The sequence below is a fragment of the Musca domestica genome, unplaced genomic scaffold, assembly GCF_030504385.1.
Source record: "Musca domestica strain aabys unplaced genomic scaffold, Musca_domestica.polishedcontigs.V.1.1 252, whole genome shotgun sequence".
In the NCBI taxonomy this organism is placed as follows: Eukaryota; Metazoa; Arthropoda; class Insecta; order Diptera; family Muscidae; genus Musca; species Musca domestica.
This window is the reverse complement of record NW_026712280.1, coordinates 123,531-131,663: the sequence shown is the minus strand read 5'-3', so window position 1 is coordinate 131,663 and position 8,133 is coordinate 123,531. Positions and strand designations below refer to the sequence as shown.

At 36.3% G+C, this 8,133-nt stretch overlaps 1 long non-coding RNA gene across 1 annotated transcript; it reads right to left on the bottom strand.

Moving 5' to 3' along the window:
• Positions 1–215: 215 nt before the first annotated feature.
• Positions 216–6,852, bottom strand: LOC131803005 (uncharacterized). Its single transcript, XR_009342438.1, has 2 exons — positions 5,472–6,852; positions 216–352 (listed from the first exon to the last, which is right to left on the bottom strand). It is a non-coding gene; the product is annotated as an uncharacterized LOC131803005 (long non-coding RNA).
• Between the last annotated feature and the right edge of the window lie 1,281 nt (positions 6,853–8,133).

Here is an 8,133-nt window from a genome sequence, read left to right as displayed (position 1 = left end):
GCACCTTCCATTTGCTGTCGATCTAACGGCGGATCGAAAATTTGCTCGCGATCCTCTTTCGACAATTCCAAGTCGGCAAACTGATCCAATTCGGAAGTCATTTTTCTGTTTGGTTTTTGTTTCTGTGTTTTTTCTTTGTTCTCGAGAGGATTCTTTCAATTTGAGGATGGTGGGGGCTGGCTTTAATCCTTGCTTTTTGGAATGCTTTTCAAACAAAAAACGCCGTTGCTTTTAATTTTGTTCTTGGGCCAATTTCAAGAAATTTCAATTTTGAATTCTTTGTCGAACGACTGGCTTTAAATTTTCAGATTTCTTTTGTTTTTTTTTTTTTTAATTTTGTTTATATGCCAACCTACAACGAAAAGAAAATAACAAAAATGAGAAAATAATAAATTAAATGGAGAAAACATAATAAACAATACAAAAAAATTACAAACAATACAAAATAAAAATAAAGTGTAAAATAAAAAAAAATAATAACAATTGAAAACGTATATATATATATTTTTGAATACCTAGATTCCAAGGGAAAATTCGTGTATCGTATGGAAAGCAATTCTTAAGTGCGATTCCCTAACCAGTTAACGACAGTGATTGACGAGATTGAAGTAGTCGCTAAGACCAATCTATAGGTAACAATATCCCCACTACTTGAAGAGATGCCATCATTGAATATGGAAGGACAATATATTGAAACCATTTCCCAGCTACTTTGATGGGCTATCAGAATGGCATATGTTTTGAGGTCGTTAGATTAAGACATAGACGTGCAAAACTAACCAAAAATGTACTCTAGCGGCACTGGTTCTAGGCGTATTCTCTTTTCTACCTTTTTATCGGGGATTTTGATGGTGAAGTCTCAGTTAATCTCGATTTAGTTCTGCACGTCATTGCATTAAAACAGAGGAGAGCGAGAGTACAGTAAAGAGAAAGTGTAATTTCCTCCGCTCTTTCACTTTCTTATCCCTGAACTCAGTTTAAATTTTCAAAATCTTTCTACTCTAGTTCTCAATAGCTCTCAAGAGAGCTGAATGAAGTTCAAAAACTTCAGAAGAAGAGTTAAATTGCTAGGAATGCCTTTTTTCAGAAGTTTAGTTTCTCTTAAGCAAAATTGTTTAAGTAGCGGCTCTCTTTCATAGGAAAGAGTGATATTCCAAACTTATAAAGACCTCTTCATCAACAAGACAACTGTTAAAACCGCATGCCACTATCTCCATCTCTCTCTCTTAAATAATATTTTGAACAAATTGGTTTTGATGCAATTTTCTCGGAGTGATGGGGATATGTACGCTTTCATGAATAAATCCAAGAATAGTACAAAAACGCAACATTTTAGTACAAGCAGTACACTTGTGAGGTAGGTAAGCTGAAATTGACCTTCGGGAACGAAAACCACTTTATTCGATTATTTTATGATCTCTGAATCGATTGAGGAAATTATCGTATTCTTTATAAAATAATTCTGTTGTTCTCTTGTGACCAGGATATCAGCGAGCGTTGAATGATATTCGTTCGCTTTCTACCAATTGATATTACTGTTAAAACATTAATAAATTAGTTTAAAACCTATAAATATCTAACAACATAAAAAGATCTACAAAGAGAACTTCATTCTAATTTCTTTAAGCATTTCTCTTTCATAATTTTGCCAATATCTAGCCTTATATCTCGAGAACTTTCACTCTCTCTATCTCACATTAACATTTCTCTCAAATGACTGGTTTTTTTCTTTTGGGGTTAAACAACGCCAAGTGTTTTCTGTTAACCGGCAATCAGTGTGGGACACCCTTCGGATAAATTGAATGACCTACCTAGATCTGTCACCAATTACAAATCCAAACTGACATGACGCCTTGGTTTCTCTTTCATTCAATGAATGAAGTTCACAACTTCCGCAATCCAGCTCTCTCTCTATCTCTCCCTCTACACATTCCCAATGAGACTTTGAACTTATCTCCTTGGGCCTCCCCACTCTCAGTCCTCCCCCCCAACCCCCTTACATGAGGTGTAAACACAAACGTGGAGCATAGTAATGGAAAGCGACAACAACAAGAATAACACACATTTTGAGAGAATAGCAAAAAAACGTCTTTGGAATAGAAAGACGAAACAAAAGAGGAAGGCAAAGACGAAAGATAAAGAATACTCTTTGAAAAAAATGTGATATGTTGGCATTTGAAAAGACATACGAAAATGTGTGTGAAAACAGCACTGAAAACAAACACACACACAAACATACACACACTCGCAAACACACAGACTCACGCTTAGCTAAACCAAAGTAAAGAATAAGGTGTATAGACAGACGATAGAATAATGAATACCTAAACAATAGAAAACACAAAAAATAATGTTGAAGCAGGAGAGGACGGACGAACGAGGAGGAGAGGGAGGAGGTGGCTATGGAGAGGAAGAAGAGGCCAAAAACAAGCAAGCGAATGAAGTCATTAAGAGCAGGAAAAGTAACGACGGACTGACGACCGACCCACTAAACATCTCACTGCCGGACTGGCCCGGTCTGGCCGGCCAGCCCAGCCAGCTACTTGTAAACGCGCTGTGGAAAAAAAGAGTACCTTGCACCGAACCTAGCTCTCAATGTTTTTTTTTACTTTTTCTTTCGGAGAATATTTGAGCGAGTGACTGACGGACTGACAACAATCTATATGGCAATCATAATCAATGACAACAACAGCAGCAACAACAATATAAAAACAACCAACAGCCGGAGCCAGCGCAACACATTGTAGCAGTAACGACGAATCACAGAAAATTCGTCGTGAGAGCCATTACTAGGTTCTTCTTCTAGTCGAGATGTGCTTTGGCAATGTGGGACACAAAAAAAAAAAACACGAAACCCATACAGTGATGGTCAAAAGTGTTTGACAAATGAAATGAAAACGAGAGAGTAGTGAAAAACGAGTAGTGAATCGAACAATTCGCAAGAGATGTCCCACTCGAGTGTGGGCAGAGAGGTCCAACACCTTGGGTAAGTGGAAGGTCCAAAAATGTTCTCGCAGTGCCAAAATAGGTACAACGAAACGATCTGAAGGGGAGCGCAAATAAAACGCTTTTTTGACTGGCTCAAGTCAACGGCTGTCTTCTTCGGAAAATAACAAAGGTGCGGTGGGCCAAAATCGAACTATGTCAACCTAAAGAAGGAAAAAGCCAGTCATAAGCGTTGTATGCATTCTCACCTTTTGTTCAATTTCGGCCAATTACTTATATTTGTTAACCCTATGCTCCTTTGTTCTTTTATGAAGAAGCCAGCCGATCCCTTGCTCCAGCCAAAAAGCTTAATTTTTCATAGAAATGGAATGTGAAAATGTAGTACCACTGAACAAAGTTTTTTGATCTCTCGAAATGTCGACTTTCAAATTTTTACTACAGACAAAAGTCGACTTTTAGACTTTTCAGGAAAGTCGGGTGGCGGCCTCGTTAATGTGGTAAATATATGCTCCTAACAGATCCCAGAAGAATCTATTATTTTTGCAATATTCCCCGATATCATAAAGGGAATATCGATTATCCTAGTAAAAACTTTAACATTTTGCAGTTCTGGAACAGACAAATCTGTTCCAGAATCTACCAGCATATAGGTACGTTACTACGATAACCGATTTTTTACTTTATGATCTCAAAAAAAAATTAGCAAAACTAGAAGTTTCCTGCGGGATCTGGAACTGAGCATATGTTATATAGAATTGTTTTATATGCTTTGTTCCAGAACCTACAAGAATCTACTAGTTTTGTAATTTTTTTTCGATATCATGTAGGGAAAACCAGATATCATAGAAAAGACGTTTACATTCTTGCAGTCCTACAACAGTCCTAATATAACAAATGTTTTCTAATCTAACTAATGGTATGTTCCAGAACTGCAAGAGTATTAAAGTTTTTACTATGATAACCGATTTTCCCTTTATGATATCGAAGAAAATTGCCAAAATAATATATTCTTACAGGTACTGGAACAGAAAATAATAGTACCTATACAATCTGCCATATTTCATTAACTCAAAGGATTTAAACGCCCAATTTCATTGCATATACATTCAAAAAATCCTTGTAATGGAGATTAACCCAAAAAAAGTTCCTATGTAAACCTGATATAAGTAACAAATATTTGGAATACGAATTAAAAATATTGAAGATTTCCTGATAACTTAGTGAAACCGAGATATATACATCTTTCTGTTAAATTAAATGAAAAAAGCTCCATAGATCTTCTCCAAATAGTGTACCCTCTGCGGTTTTACGTCAGATAGGTTCTCTACAGGGCGAAACTGCAGAACTAAAGGTGTGGGTACATAAGCAGCTTGGCATCATGGCTAGACATATTAATGTCAAATTATGAGTGGAAACGATGTCAGGATTCGAGTGCAGCAACCTTTATGTTATATCACAAAATGTGTCATGCGAAGACTACAAGCTGCTTTTGTATTCACACCTTAATGTGGACTTTTTAAACGCCATGGCACTCATGTGACGTTGGAGAGAATCCGATATTGGTAATTTTTAGACATTTTTGTTACAATTTATACGGAAAAGTCTACAATTTTTCCATTTTTGTTCCCTGCAATGGTTTCATTACCCATTTCTGAAATAAAATGTGTATGACAATAAAAGTATACCTGATAATATTACTTTTTCGAGGGAATTGACGCCGATATTCGTTTAGGTACCTTTTTGGGTAAGTTATTCCTTTGACATAGCCGTTAGAAATACTGCTTGGATCCATAGTACACTATTTTAACCAAAATAGAAAAGGTTCAAGGTACTGATAGTAGAACCGAATTACCTATATGTTTCCAAGCTCAGAATAAGTAACTTTTTTGAATACAAACAGAGTCATTAGTTGATCGGAATACGATAGCATTTATTAACTGAATAGGTACTTTAAATATAGGGGATATTGCATAGAAAGTGTGAAGGGGAAAGGAGATTGCGACCACCAAATCCCATTACGGCGACGAGATTTACTATCCCCTGTCTGACCCCTCTTGTCACCGGTCATTGACAACCCTTGGTTTTGGGCTGCAGTATACTCCTGATTTACATTAGACAAGTGCGACTTTGCGGGTGAGAGAGGTAAGAAAAATAGATTTACCCCTCTTCCCACACAACCTTTAGCACCTAAATTGACTGACAATTGCGGCAATCAAAATTACCCAGTGTAAACTTTGAAATGGCAATTTAGAAGTTCTCCCTGGAGGACTTTAAAACAGCATCGTGCATCAAGCTCTTTTACAATGTTGCATACTTTTGTCGCTGGCTGTAATCGAGCACGACAACAACCACAACAACAACGAGTAAATAGAGTACACAAATAACAAAAAAAAAATATGTGTAAAAAAAGAAAACAACAGCAACAAATAGAAGAGAAACAAAACAAAGGAACAACAATAACAATTTATATATTAGACAACAACAACAAATAGTAAAAAAGAAGTACAAAAACAAAGAATACATACATTTGTGTGTTCAAATAGCAACACAACACCAACTGCGGGAGAGAACGAAAGATACCAACGAATTTGTAGGTTCGTGTGTCTGTGTGTGTGTTAGTTTTTTTTATAAAAAAAATTATGTTTTTTTCTTATTTAACTCTGTGTTGGTAGTAGGTAGAGGTACCTCTATTTATTATATTTTAGTTAATTCTTTTTTGTTATGTTTCTTTAATTAATTCTTAAAATTGTATTTTTGTTGTTGGTTGGTCGGTACGAGTATTTGGAATCCGAAACAAGACAGACACTGCGACACTAAAGTGAAAATTTAGTTTTATTTTGGGTCAAATTTTGTAATTTTTTTGGTGATAGTTTTAATTTTTTTTGTTATGTTAAGTTTTGTTAATAATTCCACATAATGTTGGTACGAACTGTTCTTTTTTGGCTGCGTTCGATTAGAAAGGAGCGGATTTTTCGTTTTTTTTCAAAATACTTGGCTGAAGTGTTTCGTTTTGTGAGAAGTAATGATGTCAACTTTTTTGGTTGCTCAACATTTTTTTTAAAAAACTTAAAAAATTATTTGAATTTTTTCAAAGATATTTTCGGACGTATCTTTACACTTGACAACTTGGCAATTTTTCACAGAATTGGAAATTAATTTTGTTGTGTTTTTTGTTGTTGTTTTGTTTAGATGACACAATAGTTGCAGAATTTTTTTAAACAAAAATAAATAATTAAATTTTCCCGTTGTTTTCTTTTTTTAACAAATTTTTGGCGGCTTTTCTTGGGTTGCGGCGCGATTCGAGTGTTGTCACGTCGAGCTGAGAATGATAATGACGACGATGATGATGTTGCTGATGATGAGAAGACGAAAACAGAATGATTTCCAACACCGAACAGGCTGTGGCGCTGAATGGAAGTAGGTTGAATTGGTTTTGGTTCGGATGGATAGCCGTTAGCCGTTTGCACACTCAGCAGATGATGATGAATGAACACAACAGAAAAGGTGTTAAACAGAGAACAGAAAAACAAAAACGAAACGAAACAAATTCTTTGGTTGCTCACGGTTAGGAACGTATTTGAACACTGAGGTAGGAGAGTTACCAAAAGTTTGAAGGCAGCAGAACGAGCACCACCAGCCAGCAAACGAAATGTGAACCCAACACAGTCACACACTCCACACACACGGATACACGGTGCGCACACACACACACACACACCCAAGCAACCGAAACTAAACCAACACAAACGAACCTCAATTTGGCTGTTGATGCCGGCAAGCAACATTAGTGAGGCGACGAACGCATTTACCTCACAGATACACGGATAGATGGAGATGGCAACAACCAGCCAGTCAGTCAGCCAGCAGAGAAGAAATTACACTCGGCAGCAGTGTTGGCAATGTTGACACAAGGTAAGAACATGGATATATGGGCCATTTACAACAAAAACAACAGCAACAACAAAAAAGCAACACTGTTCACACAAAAGCTTCGTCGTCGCCGTTGTATGTTTGGCATGTCTGTGTGTTTGAGGAAACTATCCAACCATCCAACAAATTGCCAAAAATCGCTCCAAATAGCAACAAACATATGGCAGCGGACACCAAAACAAACACCATGGCAGGCAAACCAAACATGCGGTGTTCGCTCCAAAGCTTCCAACTCTCTCTCTCGCTGGCACACCTCTCCCTCTCTCTCGAGCCTTCGAGTAGTGTAAACTTTTGATACAACAATAAAAAAGAATTCCATCAAACATTTGTTTTTTGTGTTGGATGTGAAATGTTGCACTGCAAATGTGTGAGTATGGATCACACGCAGGCACACACACACCACCACCACCACCGAAAGATATTGCCAAAATTTTATGTTTTTCCTCCTCTACACTGGCAACACTAACGACATCTACACTGGGGCTAAGCCCCTCTTTCCACCTACCACCTATCGGCATGGCTTCATTGTCGTTTATCACTCATTCGCTCTTTCTCTCTGGCCCACTGTCACTGTGTATGACCCAGCATTTGTCTGTGTTTCATGTGAAAGTGAGTGAGAGTGAAGAGCTAGAGAGAGAGAGCGCGTGTGTCCGTTCTCGCCGGCTGTGAGTGTGTGGCGGCCTTTTCTTGTAGTTCTGTGACTTTGGATTGATTACTCATTCCTAATTAAATTTATATGTATAATTAATTGTTTGTTATGGACACTCTTTTAGTTTTTTTTTGGGGAGGTCTATGATCTATAAATTGCCATGAAAAAGCCAAATACTTGCCTCCCCACCTTCTTCCATAAAAATGGATTTATTTTGTTTAGGTGTCTCTTAGGAAAAAAATAAGAAAGAATTTATAAATTAATAAAATATTTCAATATTGACAACTTTCTCTTGAAAATTTCTTTTCAGAATTAGAAAACATTGTGGATAGGTAGTAAAGAAATCAATTCTATAAAATTCAAAGAAAAACATTTTATTTTAATGAAGATCCACAGTTCTCACAATTTGCAAATGGGATTTTTTCTTTTATTCTTCATAAAAATTATATATTTTCTATAAAAAAAATAATTAAAAAAAAAAATTGGAAATTAAAACAAAAACTAGCAAATATTGATGTATCCCGTAAGACATTTTTTTTTTTGAAATTTGAAAACTTATCAAGCTATATTTAAATAAGTTTAATAGGTTCTGTTCACGATGTGAATAA